The sequence below is a fragment of the Alexandromys fortis genome, unplaced genomic scaffold (genome assembly GCF_014885135.2).
Source record: "Alexandromys fortis isolate MF-2015 unplaced genomic scaffold, M_Fortis_MF-2015_v1.1 scaffold_153, whole genome shotgun sequence".
Lineage (NCBI taxonomy): Eukaryota > Metazoa > Chordata > Mammalia > Rodentia > Cricetidae > Alexandromys > Alexandromys fortis.
The window spans coordinates 3,223,302-3,240,762 of record NW_026068032.1 but is presented as its reverse complement, the minus strand read 5'-3'; the positions used below and the strand labels follow the sequence as shown (position 1 = coordinate 3,240,762).

At 47.0% G+C, this 17,461-nt stretch overlaps 1 pseudogene; it reads left to right on the top strand.

The window, feature by feature from the left end:
• Positions 1-14,097, top strand: part of LOC126515233 (60S ribosomal protein L7a-like) — a 45,176-nt pseudogene extending 31,079 nt beyond the window's left edge.
• Positions 14,098-17,461: the final 3,364 nt, after the last annotated feature.

Genomic DNA, 17,461 nt, shown 5'->3' with positions numbered 1-17,461 from the left:
CTGGAGGTGGTCTTGGATTCTCCTCCTGGAGGTGGTCTTGGATTCTCCTTCTGGAGGTGGTCTTGGATTCTCCTCCACAGGGAGCTTCAGGGAAAATACAATAGAGATGGTTAACACCGCTTGAATGTTCAACACACAGCCCCTTTTTAAGAAACTGAAGTTCAAAATCTGGGGCCTTCCAGCTGGGCTGAGTACAGCTGTGGTCCCCTGCCATCCCTTTGAAACAAAAAGCAAAGCAGCCATAATAAAAATAAAATTTGTACTTAAAAAAAAAAGTTGGTCCTTCCCCACTCATGTTTATGTATAAACCAAACACCAGCAAAACAAACTGGTGGTTAAACTGGCATTTTAGTTACGAGCCAGTGCATTAACCAAACAAGCCATGGGATGGACACACACAGGGACCTCACTTCAGTGGTGCGTGACCAAGGTGGGGAGGCCCAGGTAGGCGTTCAAGCATCCCCTGCTCGCAGAGGGGCCTGTCGCCTCCACTGTCTCCATAGAACGTTGTCTTAGTGAGGATCAGAAGATATTTAGAAACTTCTAGAGGAGGCACTCCTCCCAAACTCGGGCTTTGGGGATTTCAGAGAGGAATAAACAAGGCCTAGCATGGCTTTATGACTGGCCGGCGCTATTTTAAACGCCTGCTTCCCGCTCTAGTCAGTAAAGCTAGTGAGTTCTCAGTCTGCCCGGAACGGTCCTGTCCTTCGCTCTCACAAAACGAATGGCTCCACGCCTGTCTGACACCCATTCCCTCTGACGCTGCTTTCCCGTCTGCAGGCATCGGCTGAGGGGATTTCCTCGCTGACAGGAAAGCACTGATGGAAGCTGCTTGTACACATGACCAGGCCCAGGGGCTGGAGAGAAAGTCTGGCGATTCAACAGCCCTTCGAAACTCCTTGCCAGTCAGTGCCAAGGCTGTGAGTGCCCAGCAAGCAGCAGTGTGGAGCAGAAGGCACCTGTGTCAGAGAAGGGGCCCCGAGACAGAGGATGTGCGGTCAGGGAACTGTATCTGTGGTTTCAGCTGACCCAACCAGCCGCACTTGGGTTAAAAAGTCAATGGAAAAATGATCCTTTCTCAGTTACTTTTGTTTTGGTTTTGTTAAAATTTCTTCTGGAAAAAAAAAATTAAACATCTGGATGTCTTTATGGAAAGAGTCATTATGGTCACTACAGTGGGGGGGGGGGTGCTTCTTTTTCCTTAGGATTTGATTCGGTTTGGTCGAGGAAGGTCTGAGGGTAGAGAAAGCCCTGGCATGGGGTGACCGCTTTGTGGGTCTTTAAACACTTTGCTAATGAATCTCCAGCTGGGAATATTTGGGAGGCCCTAGATAAGACAAACCAGGTATTTGTTCCAGGTCTGAGCCATTTCCTTGAACACCAAGGTTCCCCGAGCCCTGAACAGACAGCTTCCCTAGGCAGGGGAATTCCCACGTGGGTTTGAAGTGAGCTGCTTGTGTGAACCAAGCTGCAGGCACAATCGTCTGTGTCTACACTCAATACTGCCCATGTGCAGAGGGGTGAGGAGACAGTCAGTCTTGCTGTACTTCAGTCAGAATCCCCCTTGCCTTCTGTTTATCTTTCTGTTGTTTGTTGTGTGCTTGTTTGTTTGTTTTTGAGACAGGATCTCTCTATGTGGCCCCATCTGTCTTAGAATTCTCTATGGAGACCAGGGCTCTCTTGAACTCACAAAGATCTGCCTGTCTCTGCCTCTTGGGAGCTGGAATTAAGGCCTGCACTATCACACCATCTTCTCTCTCTGTCTCTGTCTCTGTCTCTGTCTGTCTCTCTCTCTCTCTGTGCGTGTGCGTGTGTACGTGCACGTGTGCACACGCACGCATGTGCTATGCTCACGTGTGTAAGACAACATCAGGTGTAGGTACTTGGCTTCCGTGGCAAGCACATTACCCACTAAGCCATCTCTTTGGCCCCTTTCCTCTACTGAGACAAGCTCAGGTCACCTAGGCTGGTTTCAGACTCACTCTGTAGCTGAAGATGAGCTTGAACTTCTGATGCTCCCTGTCTCCGAAGCGCTGGTATTACAAACACATGTCACCCCTGCTGACTCAATGCCATTGGTAGTATATTTTTAATGGAGACATTTGAGGAGAATGTTCCTACCTCTGCCCGCTACCTTTAAAAAGAAGCTGCAGAAGGAAGGGTCTTTGAGCTTTTGTGCTTTTTACATTCTTCTCTTCTGAGTTTAGACTTAACCACACACACATGCCCAATACTTGGTTTTTTGTTTTTTTTTTTTTTAAAGAAACATAACTTCAAAATCCAGGGCCAGACATGCCATTGGAAGCCCTCCTAAGAGGAAGCAGAGTGTCTCCCTTATTCCAGGTAGAGCATCCTCACTCCCAGCAGACCCCAAGCCCTATATCTTACAGACAGACTTTGGGGCCCATTTAAAAATGAGATATCATAATTCCTCAGCTAAGACCTGAAGTGAAAATCCCGTTCAAAAGCTCTGTGAAGACATGCACCATCCCCAGCCTGTGCATCTCCTTTATGCTCTGCACGCTTCCCTGCCGTGTGCACACTTCTTCCTGACCACACCCTCCCCAGCCTCAGTGGTCAGCCACAGTCCAAAGACAGTAGATAGAACATTCCGGAGGTAAACAGTTCGTGGGTGTTCAGCAGCATCTGTGATGAGGTCCTGCCTGCCTTTAGTCTCCCAGTGACCACCTTGGTGAGCAGACCAGCTGTGGTGGTACCCGCATCCTAGTGATCATGGCCCCGGAGCACAGAGAGAGTGGTAGGCAGTTCAGACATGCTTGGGGTAAGTTGGGCAGGGCCTCGCTTAGTGGAAAAGGTAAAAGCTCTTGAGTAAGATGGACAGACGATGACTTAACAAATCTGCGAAGAAAAAGAGATTCATGGTAGTTTTGCCATCACGCCTCAGACTGCCAAAGGCACAGCCACGGTGCACATTTAATGCCTAATTAACATGGAAAAGGCACATCATTTGGGTATGGATTTAGAAAAAAAATCATCTGTCAGTTGGATCTCTGTGAGTCCCAAGGTCAGCCTGATCTACATAGTGATACACGAGAGATAGAAGATAGAGAGATAGAGAGATAGATAGATAGATAGATAGATAATAGATAGATAGATAGATAGATAGATAGATAGATAGATAGATAGATAGACAGAGAGAGAGAGATACCCTGTCTCAATAAATAAATAGACAAAGAGAGAGAGAGGAAGGAAGGAAGGAAGGAAGGAAGGAAGGAAGGAAGGAAGGAAGGAAGGAAGGAAGGAAGGAAGGAAGGAAGGCTACATTGCATTTGATGCTAACTTCCAGTTTCAGATACCCATAGAGAGTCATGAGATACACTTGAGCAGACAAGGATGGGACCACTCTTCTCTATGAAGCTTAATTGAAATACATATATTTGACTCACTGGATAATCAAGTGTTGGGAATGTGCTGCACAAAATTCCAACAAATTAGATTCTATCCCCCCGTGTGTGTGTGTGTGTGTGTGTGTGTGTGTGTGTGTGTGTGTGTGTGTGTCAGAAGACACACCAACGCTGGGTATCTTCTTCTATCCCCCTTCAGCTCACTCTTTGAGACAAGGTCCCCCATCAAGCCCTGAGCTGACCAGCTAGCTAGTCAGGGAGCTTGGGGAGCCGCCTGTCTGTCTCCCCACCCACCAGGATTATGGAGAATGGTCTCCATGCTGACTCATGCAGTGGGCACTGGGATCAGAACCAGGGTCCTCATGCTTGCACAATAGGCTCTTTACTGAGTCTTTTCTCCAGCTCCCTGGGTTTGCTTTTTAAATGTCTCTGACACAGGACTGGCAGGTGCTTCCCAAACCTTCTCCATTCTCCCTCTTGAAAGTCCAGCACCGTCAACCGGAAGTCATACAGAAGAACAAAGGGCCTGAGACTTTGACCAAAGCCCTCACACAACTGAAGGTTTGTTACTACTGGCTTTCATCTGGGGGATTTCTCTGCTCTTGTGAACCTTTAAAAATGCCAACATTTATGGGGTGTAGTGAGGAGCAGCAGGCCGCTTCTGGCCAACCAGCTCCACACGGCTAGCTTTACCCGAAATAATTACACAGGAACTGTATTCTTTTAATCACTGCCTAACCCATTGGTTCCAGCCTCTTATTGGCTAACTCTTACATATTGATCTAACCCACTTCTAATAATCTCTGTAACACCACAAGGTGGCTTACCAGGAAAGATCTTAACCTGCATCTGTCTGGAGTAGGAGAATCATGGCAACTGACTGACTCGGCTTCTTTCTCCCAGCATTCTGTTCTGTCTACTCTGCCTACTTAATTTTCTGTTCTATCGGGGCCAAGGCAGTTTCTTTATTTAACCAATGAAATAAACAGATAGATATAAGACCCACCTCCATCACTGGGGAAACAATGCCGTATGAATATAGGACTCACTATCCCTTCAACCGAGAGATTAAGGATGAGCAACTATGGGAAGAAGACTGGAGAGAACAGGAATGGTTGGAGAGAGGGACCTGTGCTCAGAAGCTCAGAGAACAGGGCGAGGCCACTGAGGAGCTAGAAACAGAATGGCCTTGAAGCTTCATCTCATGTAATTTACAGTTCATATAATTGACTTCTCTGTTAGATGCCGGCCCTGCATGTGCCCAGGGGGAACATACAAGGAGCACTTTGAAGTCCTGCAAAGGGAAGATTAGTAAATACAAAATACACTTATTGTTACACCTGACTCCAGGCACACAGAGAAGGGACTTTTTCTGCAGGTGTCTCTAGCCCTTGGTGTCTTCTGAATCAGAGAAAAGATAGAAGCAGTTTGTACATTTCAAATGGATGAACAAGAAAGCTGGCTTAACGTAGATTCACCTCGAAGCAGATTACAAGGCAACCATCTGGGTTGTTTATTTGGGAGGGACTGGGAGGAGCTGGGGGTGAGAATGAACAAGTTGGGTCACACGTCAGTCCTGGGAAGGACAGAATTCATCGGTGGGGCTCTAGCGTGCTCAGGAGATTCTACCTCTGGTTCTCCTAGCCTCCTCCCATGCACACACAGGGAGGCGCACAGTCTCTGCCTCAATGAATGCCATGTGCTGTACCAGAGAGTGTCGAGGAGATGCGCTGAGAGGCAAGTATGTGTAGAAGGGCCGCAGAGCACCCAGAAGTCTGCAACGAAGTCTAACCAGTAAGTGTGTCCTGTCTCGGAACAAACCCAGACTAGTGTGCCTTCTAGCGCTATGAAAAACATCATAGCCAAATGCAACTTAGGAACTATAGGATTCATTTCATCTTACAGCTTACTATCATGAAGGGAAGTCAAGACAGGGCCTGAAGCAGACACCGTGTAGAAACACTGCTTACTGGCCTGTTCGCTAGGCTCACATTCAGCCACCTTTCTCAGACCTCCCAAGACCACCAGCCCAGGAGTGGCAACACCACCGTGGGCTAGGCCTTCTCACACTAGTCACTAACCGAGAAAGATGCCCGCACAGACTTACCTATGGGTTAATCTGATGGAGGGCACTCCTCAATTGATGGTCCTCTTCCCAGATGACTCTGGCTTATGTCAAGTTGGAAAAGCTTACCAGAAAAGTCCTATAAGGAGTTTCTAATTTTCTCATTCTTCTCGACAGTGATTTCTACTTGCTTGGTGGTTGGTTGGTTGGTTTATTCTGCCATCATTGTTCTGGTCACTGTTGTTTTGAGACTTGCCCTCACTCTGTAGACCAGGCTGAGCTGAAGCTCACCATACAGTCCAGGCTGACTTCAAACTGGCAGCCATCCTCCTGCCTTAGTCTCTGAAGTGCTAAGACTACAAGTATGAGACACCACACTCAACTTGGTCTCTACTTAGCTTCCTGACAACTTCCAAATCACCTTTTTTTCAACATAGACCACTTAGTTGAATCCTTGACTCAAAAAGATTCATGTTTCCCAGTGCTTCACAGACACCATTTCTGCTCGGCGGAGAGCATCTCCTGCTCAGCACACCTTAAACACTTTTTCTCTCAAATCGGTTTCTACCTCTCGTCTCCACCAACTCAGTCAGTGACAGAAACATTCATCTACACATTCCAGTCAGAAACTTCCAGGGAACCTTGTTCCCAATGAGGCCAGTTACCCTCTGCTGTACTGTCTCCCTCCATCTGTCAAAGTGAAGTTCACCCTTGTATTTCATCTTGCGTTGTGCGTGAGGGTTTCGCTTGCATGTCTGTGCAAGATGGGAAATGCAGTAGCTGAGTTCAGAAAAGGATGTCAGGTTCCCTGAAGCTGGAATTACAGATGTCTATAAGCCACCATGCAGGTGCTGGGAATTGAACCTGGGTCCTCTGCAGGAGCAGTCAGAGCTCTAACCTCCCCAACCTCAGTTCTTAGCAGTTGAACAGGACTCCTGACAACTTTGTTCACGCCAATGCTGAGCTCCACCATGGGCTCTGTCTCCGCTTTGATTCAACGTTCTTTTCTTTGTTGTTTTGTTTTATTGAGATCTTGTCTCGATAGCCCAGCCTAGCCTTGAACTCATGGCAAGCCTCCTACCTTAGCCTCCCAAGGACTGGAATTACAGGCATGATCCCTTCTATTTTGGGTTCTGTTTGAGCCATATCTGTAGGTTCTGTTTTAGCAATAACATGCAGTGACTCTCAGTGGACACTACACTTACTTGGACTTTTCCACAGAACTATCAGACCCTGAGCAAAAGACACAAGCAAGGCACTAGGTTCACTCCTAGGACCTGATAGTTCCAAGTCAGACCCAGCTCTCACCAGAACAGAGTCTCTTCACACAACAGGAGCCAATAGACACCCCTGGGCCTGCTTGAAATCTTAGTGCACCAGGCAAGTGCATCAGGCGTTTTCTTCTGAGTCACTAACCAGCTCCCAAATCATAACAAGGAGACTTCTTATTGGTGATAAATGCCTGCCGAGCTTAGGCTCGTTTCTGGTTCACTCTTTTAACTTCATTTTGTAGTAATAGGAGCGGCGGGGCTGTGTCCCCAGCACCCTGACTCCTGGTCGTCTGGCTAGCTTATGCCCGAAATAACAACACACAAACTGTATTCATTTAAGCACTGCTTGGCACATTTCTATCTAGCCTCTTCTAGGCTAATTCTCGCACCTGGACTAGCCCATTTCTAATAATGTGTGTAAGCACCCCAAGGTGCGCTTACTGGGAAGATTCTAGCCTACGTCCATCCTGGGTCGGAGCTGCCTGGGAGAGCGGAGCCTGGCGTCTCTGCTCCAGACAGCAGAGCTGTCGGGTCTGAGCTCACTTCCTCTTTCTCCCAGCATCCTATTCTGTTTACTCCTCCCACCTATGTTTTAACCTATCAGGGCCAAGGAGTTTCTTTATTGCTTAACCAATGAAATCAACAGATTGATATATGACACTCCCACATCATCATTTAACCTGTTTCTCTTCATCTACGTTTGCCTTGGGGCTTTTGACTTTTCTTTCCTTCTGTATATCTTACTCTCTCTGCTTCTCCACGTCTGCTGGCTAGCAGCTGCCTGCCCTGCCCTGAGCGTGTCCCTCTCTTTCTCCTTCGTTTTTTCCCCCTTCATCCCTTTCTTCTCTTGAGCCTAGATTTCTCCTCCTACTTATTATCTCTGCCCACCAGCTTTGCCTATGCCTCCCCCACCTAGCTACAGGCCATTTAGTTTATTAGACCAATCAGGTGCCTTAGGCAGGCAAGGTGAAACAGCAACACATCTTTTCATAATTAAACAAATTCTGCATAAACAAATGTAACACATCTTTACATAGTTAAAGTAATTTTCACAACAAGCGAGAGCCCTGAACAACTTCAGGATCAAATATAATTCTCGGTTAGCAGCTCTCATCTCAATCTCAAAGCTACTAGTTTCTACTGCTGGTGACCTCAGCAGCCATAAGACCCAGCCAGGTCTGCCTGAGAAGGAAAGACCATTTGGTTGAATTCATGATCAACCCACAGCCTCCATCACTGCCTCCCTGATAGTTTAGTTCATGAGACCATCAGACTAGCAGCAGGGGAGATAAAAAAAAAAAAGGAAGTTGACATGGCCCCAGCTCTAATCATTGGGTTCCTCTGTTTGCAAAGAGACTTTCCTCATCATAACAGACACCTTGGCTCTGTTCAAAGGGTTCCAGTCACAATCTTCTCCAGAGCTGCTTCTCAACCATTACACTCCAGTAAGCCTGGATAAAGAAACACTTCCATACTGGTTAGAAAACAGCAGGCACCCTGAGTCACAGCTCAAAGGGCCTTAGTTTCCCCCTGTTCCTGAAGCTCCAGATTATCACTTTATTTTGTCCCTTATCAGATTGCAGGTTCTCCAGCAAGCTCATCACAACTTCTCTTGCTGTCCTGTGAGCGTCTATAGATAGGGCATGGCCAAGTCTCAGGACAGACGCTCTCATAGAGCATGGCCAAGTCTCGGGAAAGACACTCTCCTAGAGCATGGCCAAGTCTCAGGAAGGATGCTCTTATAGAACATGGCCAAGTCTCAGGAAGGACACTCCCATAGAGCACGGCCAAGTCTCGGGAAAGACACTCTCATAGAACATGGCCAAGTCTCAGGACAGACACTCTCATAGAGCATGGCCAAGTCTCGGGAAGGACACTGTCATAGAGCATGGCCAAGTTTCGGGAAGGACACTCTCATAGAGCTTGGCCAAGTCTCAGGAAGGACAGGTAAGGTACTGATCTCTTGGCAGAAAAATACCTGGTGACCACTTAGTTTTCCTAAGACTTGATTGCCCAGAGGTGTCTATCTGACTTCTACAATGTCCTGCAGGGTAACGAAATCTACTGTGTGCTCTGATGGTTAGTCTGTATTTCCACTTCCCTCTCTCTACCTTGGTCCAGGTAAAGCTATTTATCATTCCATCTGGTCTTGATCACCGGCTGGATCCTGGGCCTTCAGGATTTGGATAACTATTCCCTTAAACCATCTGTCTTTCCAAACAAACTGATGAAGAACACCCTTCACCTCTCTGCCTCCAAGGAAGGTGTTGGCATTTCTCTTATCCACTCTCATTCAAAATTTCAGGGATCTGCAATGCCACGACACTGTACTTCTGCCCAATGCCAGCATACTGACAAAGTCACCCAAAACCAGATGTAAAACAGTTCTTTCAGAGTCACCTGACTGACACCTGGAGACTCCATGGGAGATCACAGATGAAGACCAAGAGTGGTTGTCATGGGACAGGGGCAAACCCTAATAAAAGTGAAGCCCTACTGATTTCTATTCCTACATGTCTTCAGGACCTATTCAAACTGATTCCTGCCTTTAAAGCCTCCATTTGAGGATGGACAGCTTTTAGATGCTTCTCTCTGAGAGTAATGTCACTTCATACAGTGTGGTTCAGACCACTGCAAACTGCCCATGCTGAGGCATTGGTCCCTGTCAGAACACTGGAGCTTGTCTGAGCCTGTTTCACAAAGGAGAATTTACATGGTCAAGAAATCATGATTTATAGTAGGGTGGTGGTGGTGCATGCCTTTAACTCCAGCACTTGGGAGGCAGAGGTAAGTAGATCTCTGTGTGTTCGAGGCCAGCCTGGTCTACAAAGCAAGTCCTAGGACAGCCAGATCTGTTACATAGAGAAAAATTCAAAAGACAGAGAGAGAGAGGAAGGAAGGGAGGGAGGGAGGGAAGGAGGGAGAGAAGGAAGGAAGGAAGAAAGGAAGGAAGGAAGGAAGGAAGGAAGGAAGGAAGGAAGGAAGGAAGGAAGGAAGGAAGGTTTATGCCAAATTTCTTAGGCCCTTTGTCAGGAGCTCTTGAGGAAAGGGTCTCCCTTGCCTCTTCCAACTTCTAGAGTACCAGGTCCATTCCTTGTGTGTAACTATGTCCTCCGTCTTCAGGGCCAACAGTACGTCGTCTCTAACTTTCCTCTAAAGTGACAGTTTCTCTTTAAGAACCCACAGGGTCAAACTGGGCCTCCTGCATAATTGAGTGCATTCTCTCCCCACCTCAAGGTCCTCAACCTTAGTCGCATTACCAAAGTCCCTTCAGGTTCCAGGAATTAGGGCACAGGCAACTTTGGAGTATTATTTGACCTACCGTAGCTAACAAATGGAATTTAGTTGAGGTTAGACATTTAATCTCTCCTGATTTCTTTTTCAGTTCCTGGATCCTACTGTTCTCAGTAATCAGAAACACCTGTTTATCAAATAAGGAACCTTCCAAAGTTTCAACTTCAACTAATGCTGTAATTTGGCAATGTGCCTTATAAAACTGTTTGATTTGCAGTCACTATTCAACAAACACATAAAAACTCCCTGGATTTCAGGCTGTGGGTTCTAGGCCAGTAATTCAAGAACGTGACATTCACATTTTCCATCAAGCTGATCGGAGCCTCTACCAGCAACCTTCCAATCCTGTGGTTCTTGAGGTTCTCGGGTTCTTGGTCTTATTCTACGACAGCAATATTCCTTGTGTGCTTTGTCTCAGATTATTTATTACAAATCACAATATAATCAGTCAATTCTGTATTTCTCATGAGAGCTATCCTAATTAGCTTTAACTATCAACTTGACACAGCTTAGACTCATCTGAGCAGGGAGACTCAGTTAAGGGACTGTCCAAATCATATTGACCTGTGGACGTGTCTGTGGGAAATTGTCTTGATTGCTAAGTGATGTAAGAAGAGCCAGTGCACTGTGGGTGTTACCATTCCCTGGGCAAATGGTCCTGGGATTGTATAAGAAATGAGCAAGAAAGCTAGTTAGCATAAACCTGTGAACAAGCCAGCAAGCAGCACTCTTCCACGGTTCCTTCTTTCAGGTTCTTTCTTGAGTTCCTTCCCTGACTTCCCTTGGTGATGGACTATGACCATGGAAGTGTAAGCCCAATAAATTCTCTCCCCCAACTCCCCTAGTAGCTTTTGGTCAGAGCAACAGGAATAAAATCTGTACACACCGCTTATACTCGAGCTAAGTTTCCTCACAGCTTTTAGTTCAAGCATGAATCCCCTATGCTAATTCCCCTGGGACGTATGGTGACCCCTCACTCGATCAACCAGTGTCGTGTGATTCTTTTCTCCTGGAAGAAATGGACAAATGTCTGTTTACCATAAATGGGGAACCAACCACAGACCAACCAAGCCTACCTTAGTGAACCAGTGAGTTTACTGAGCTTCTCAGAGAACCATAGATGATAGGTGGTTATTTAGAGGCATATGGGAGTCTTGGGCGGCTACATTAGGAAAAAGTCACTTGTGGTGGTTTGAAAGAAAATGGCCCCTAAAGGGAGTGGCACTATCAGAAGGTATTGCCTCATTGGAGGAAGGGTGTCACTGTGGGGGCGGACTTTGAGGTCTGTCTCTTTTCCCAAGCTTCACTCTGTGGCACTCAGTTGACTTCCTGTTCCCTCTGAGTCAAGACATAGGACTCTCAGCTCTACTGTCATGTCTGTCTGCTCCTCACCGAGCTCCCTCCATGATGAGAATGGACTGAACCTCTAAAGCTGTAAGCAAGCCACGCCAACTAAATGTTTTCTTTGCAAGAGCTGCCGTGGTCGTGGTGTCTCTTCACGGCTATAGTAAACCCTAACTGAGACAGCACAGTAGCATGAGGGGCTCATGAGAGCTGTGTCCCTGAGTTTCCTGCTTATCTTTGCACAGCTTGTAGGTAGCTCCGCCTAAGGACCCCGCTCTCCTAGCAACTGTTTAATGCTTCTATCAGCAGAGCTTCATGAGTCTCCCATCTCTCCCTGATTCCTCCAGAAGGAAATTGTTGAATCCAGAGGCGATACCACCAGGGTCTGCCGTGGGATAATGCTGTTGTGTGCTGTAAAGATTTATCACCCATATTGGTCTAATAAGATGGTGATTGGCCAGTAGCCAGGCAGGAAGTATGGGGCCGGGCAACCAGACTAGGAGAATTCTGGGAAGAAGAAGAAAGACAGAGACACAGTCTTCAGACGATGCAGAAGAAGAAGATGGAGAATGCCTTACTGAGAAAAGGTACCAAGCCACGTGGCTAAACATAGATAAGAATTATGGGTTGATTTAGTTACAAGAGGTAGTTAATAATAAGCCTGAACAATAGGCCAACCAGTTTATAATTAATGTAAGTCTCTGTATGTTTGTTTGGGACTGAATGGCTATGGGACAGAAAGTTTTGCCTACAAGAGTAGTTAGGTATAAGAAGTCAAAAGTAATGTTGACTTTAGCCCAAAATAAATACATTAATTAGGTATGGAGAGGTGGCTCAGAGGTCACTACTCTTGTGGGAGAGCTGTATTCTGTTAGCCAGCACCCACATGGTAGCTCTCAACTGCCTGTAACTTCAGGTCCTTGAGCTCGGATGCCCTCTTCTGGCCTCTGGGACACCTGTAGCCAAGGGGCTCAGGAACTCACACAAGCACACGAGTATACATAAAAATAAGATAAGCTGATGTAGGAGTGTCGTATATCAATCTGTTGATTTCATTGGTTAAGTTATAATAAACCAACTGCTTGGCCTCAGCTTGGAACATAGATGGGAGGAGTAAACAGAATAGAATTCTGGGCGGAAGAGGAAGTGAAGTCAGACTCTGCTTTGCTTCCTGAGAGAAGCCATGCNCTGGGCGGAAGAGGAAGTGAGGTCAGACTCTGCTCTGCTTCCTGAGAGAAGCCATGCTCAGCTCTCCCGGGTAGACCCAAGAGCTCTGCTCTCTGGAGCAGAGACACCACGATGGACTTTGGCTAGAATCTTCCCGGTAAGCGCACCTTGGGATGCTTACACACATCATTAGAAATGGGCTAGTCCAGGTGCGAGAATTAGCCTGTAAGGGCTAGAGTTCAGGCCAAGCAGTTCTTAAATGAATACAGTTTGTGTGTTGTTATTAACACACTACATGATAACTGAACCACAGTCCCATCCCTGCTATTGTAGACTATCCCGACATAGTCTACAATAATCTTGGGATTAACAACGAAGCATTCGCGCATCTGGTAGGAATTCCCATCACTGCCCTGCAGTATCTAGGCAGCCACCTCCCTGGCTGTGCCGTCGCTGAAGGTCAGGAGCTTCCGTGGAGCCTCGAATCCAGCTCTCAGTAAACCTGGAATGAATCAGATAGAAATTCCAGTAACTTCTCCAGATCTTTCAAAGAATAGGAAATAAGGATTTGAGGAGGAAAGGTGTGGGCTATAACAGAAAAAAAAAATTAAAAATAAAAAACGATTGTCTAGGAAAGGAATTACTCAAAACAAAGGGGGAATTCAAGAGACGGCTCAGTGATTACAAACAGTTGCTGCTCTTCTGAAGGAGTTTGGTTTCCAGTGCCTACATCAGGAAGCTCGCAGCTGCCTGTAAATCTAGCTGGCCTCGCTCTCTCTCCTCCAGCCCGGCAAGATACCCAAGGGAAAGAAGGCCAAGGGGAAGAAGGTGGCCCCGGCCCCCGCCTTCGTGAAGAAGCAGGAGGCGAAGAAGATGGTGAATCCTTTGTTTGAGAAGAGGCCTAAGAACTTCGGCATTGGGCAGGACATCCAGCCCAAGAGAGATCTCACGCGCTTCGTCAAATGGCCCCGCTACATTAGGCTGCAGCGGCAGAGGGCCATCCTCTACAAGCGGCTCAAAGTTCCTCCTGCCATTAACCAGTTCACCCAGGCCCTGGACCGGCAAACAGCTACCCAGTTGCTTAAACTTGCCCGCAAGTACAGGCCAGAGACCAAGCAGGAGAAGAAGCAGAGGCTGCTGGCCCGTGCTGAGAAGAAAGCTGCCGGCAAAGGGGGTGTCCCGACTAAGAGACCACCTTCGAGCGGGCGTCAATACAGTCACCACTTTGGTAGAGAACAAGAAGGCTCAGCTGGTGGTGATTGCCCATGACGTAGACCCCATTGAGCTGGTGGTCTTCCTGCCTGCTCTGTGTCGGAAGATGAGGGTCCGCTACTGCATCATCAAGGGAAAGGCCAGACTGGGGCGGCTGGTCCATAGGAAGACGTGCACCACTGTTGCCTTCACACAGGTTAACTCGGAAGACAAGGGTGCTCTGGCCAAGCTGGTGGAAGCTATTAGGACCAATTACAACGACAGATACAACGAGATCCGCCGCCACTAGGGAAGCAACGTCCTAGGTCCTAAATCTGTGGCTTGAATTGCCAAGCTGGAAAAGGCAAAGGCCAAAGAACTCGCCACTAAACTGGGTTAAATGTACTGCTGAGTTTTCTGTACATAAATATAGTTACAAAACTTTCAAAAAGAATCTAGCTGGCCTCTGAGAGTACCTGCACACCCATAGTGCAAACACAACACACACATAAACATAAATAAAAATAAATCTTTAATAAGCATAAAATATGTTAAACAGAAGTCACTAATAACAACCTACCCTATACCTTAGATCATGCCCAACAGCTTAGATTATGTTTCCTAAAACAAGCATTTCACTTTATAATTTCTCACCCCAAGTCTTTCAAGGGGCCCCCCATGTCAAAGAATAAAAGTGTTCCTTATACAATATTCGAGGCTACATGACAGATTTTCCGCAAAGATGGTCTCCTCTCAAAATATCTGTCTTTTCTCTGTGATTTTTTTTTTCTTAAGATGCTTTTTTTCTTCGGTTTGAAAATACCTCTCCTGCCAGGTCAACTATATTGTCTAATCCACACTCAAGAATTTAGGAAAAGAGCTAAGGAGACAGCTCAGCAATTAAGAGTGCTAGCTGCCCTTGCAATGGCCCAGAGTTCAGTTCCCAGCACCCACATCAGGTGGCTTACAATGCCTGTTTAATGGCATCTCAATTGTATTTTAATAAATAAAGCTTGCCTGGGAATCAGGAGAGTAAAACAGCCCCATGGATCAACCTTACAGCCAGGCAGTGGTAACACACACCTTTAATCCCAGTAGCCACACTAGTTGCCATAGAAACCAGGTGGTAGTGGTGCACGCCTTTAATCCCAGAACTAGAGAGGATTATAAAGTTCTCACTCACAGTCTCATTCCGAGGATTCCTGGAGAAAGGATAGCCATTTTGGACTGAGATCAAGGTAAGAGACTGTAGCTGGCTGCTTTGCTTTTTGGATCTTCAGGTTGAACCCCAATTTCTCTCTCTGAGCTTTTATTAATCATGCTTCAGCCTGTTATCCCTGGAGGTCTACATCCTCTTCTGGCTGCTGTGAGCACAGCACTCGTGACTCACACACAGACACATGCATACACATCATTAAAAATAAAATATATTTTAGTGGGAAAAACAGTAAGATTCTCTGTTACAGGCTCACATCTTTGAACACTTGGTTTGGGGGCACTGTTTAGAAAGGATATAAACCCTCGCTGGAAGAAAGAGGGTCACTGGGAGCAGGTTTAGAGGTCTTACAGCCACAGACCCATGTCCTATCCATAGCCTGCTTCCCATCCATCATGAACACAATGTGACCAGCCAGCTGCCTCCCACACCAGCCACCGTGCCTTCCCCACCAAGACAGACTGCACCCGCAATCTGCAAGCTAAAACAAACCTTTCCTACCTTAATTGCTTCTTGTCAAGTATTTAAGTACTATCCTTCTTTCCTCACCTAGTGTAGAAGGAGCGGCGGGCAGTGTTCCTGCCACCCGGCTCCTGGCCGCCTGGCTAGCTTATGCCCTGAAATAACAACACACAAGTTGTACTCTTTTAAACACTGCCTGGCCCATTATATCTAGCCTCTTCTTGGCTAACTCTCATATCTTGCCCAACCCATATTTAGTAATCTTTGTAGCACCACGAGATGGTGTCTTACCAGGAAAGATTCAGCATGTCTGAGCTCGTGGCTTGCTCCATCGCATCTGACCAGAGAGGAGAGGCATGGCGTCTGGATCACTTCCCTTCTTCCTAGCATTCTGTTCTGTCTACTCTACCCACCTCAGGGCTGGCCTATCAAATGGGCCAAGGCAGTTTCTTTATTAACCAATGAAATCAACAGATTGACATATGACCTTCCCACATCAACCTAGACCACCCTGATGATTCTCAGCAGCTGGAGAAAGATGTGTCTATGGCTGGTACCAGTCCACTCTCAGAGGCTGAAGACTCTGAAGTCCATGGGGAAGAGCAAGTATGCCTGCTGAGGGCCTTCCCCCTCCCTGCCTCCCAGCCCAGTTGGTTGCTCCCCTTGGGGCCTCAGCCTATGTCATGTTTCCATCCACATTCCTACTAGATCTCTTCCCCTTGGTCATTGAATCACACGCCAACCACCTCTGGAAAGGCCCCTGTGAACACATGAAAAGTGGACATGACCAGTGTTCTAGGTATGTGTCTCTCAGTCAGGCAAGCTGATAACCAAAACTAACTGTGGTAATTTATAAGTAGGAGATTAGATGAGTAAAGGTGAGGTCGTGATAGGAGGAGATGGATTCCAGGAAAGCCACAGTGTTGCCAAGGATGCCAGGACAGCCACAGTGTTGCCAAGGATGCAGGGGAAAGTCACAGTGTTGCCAAGGATGCCAGGACAGCCACAGTGTTGCCAAGGATGCCAGGACAGCCACAGTGTTGCCAAGGATGCAGGGGAAAGTCACAGTGTTGCCAAGGATGCCAGGACAGCCACAGTGTTGCCAAGGATGCAGGGGAAAGTCACAGTGTTGTCAAGGATACCAAGATAGTCACAGTGTTGTCAAGGATGCCAGGACAGCCACAGTGTTGCCAAGGATGCAGGGGAAAGTCACAGTGTTGTCAAGCTCTCCCCTCCATGTTCCCTTCTGAGCATTTATATTACATTTTCATGGATTCAATTCTAAATCTAAGGGACGGGCTTAATTTCTATTTATAAATATCCAACATCTTAAAATGTGTTGAATAAAATATATACCTCCTTTTAAAAAATCGAATATTCCCAGTACAATGCCCACTCACAATTTTCAGCCCAAAAGCCTCTTGGTAAACTAGGTCTCTGAGGGGTCACTGCCCAACCTTGGGGAATCCTTCTTGGGGTTTTGTTGTTGTTGTTGTTGCTTTTTTTTAGTTTTTTGGTTTTATTTTAAGACAAAGGTGACCTGAACCCTTGATTCTCCCACCTCGGCCTCCTGAATGCTGAACAGGGGGTTACCTGTGCGTACCAGCACGTCCTTCTACTGAATTTTTTCTGTATGAGACATCACTGGGCTTCAGCTCAGATATGGTCTCCTCTCAGACATAATCTCACCTGGACTCAAGAGCTACTTTACATTCAACCTGTGCTGCCTCCCAAAGTAGCCAAAGTCCATGCATGCCCTTGGCTTTGTCCTTTCTGAAGGGTGTACACAGGGGTCTTTCATGGGTAGACACCAGATGCTCCTAGAGCGCGGGAAAGTCCTCTCTCACCATGTGTTTCTCTACACGCTCACCCGCAGTCCGACCCAGCAGGATCACGTGAGCACAATGGGGCTTTGGCAGACGTCCACTTACCCTGTCAGATACAAATAAACAAACAAACAAAACAATCAAAACCGCAGGCCAACTCCACCTGTCCCTGCCCGCCTCTCCTACGGCAGCTTCAAGATCGGAGGGAAGCCTAGGTTCCAGCCTTCTGAACACTTTAATAAGGCTGCCGGCTCACCATG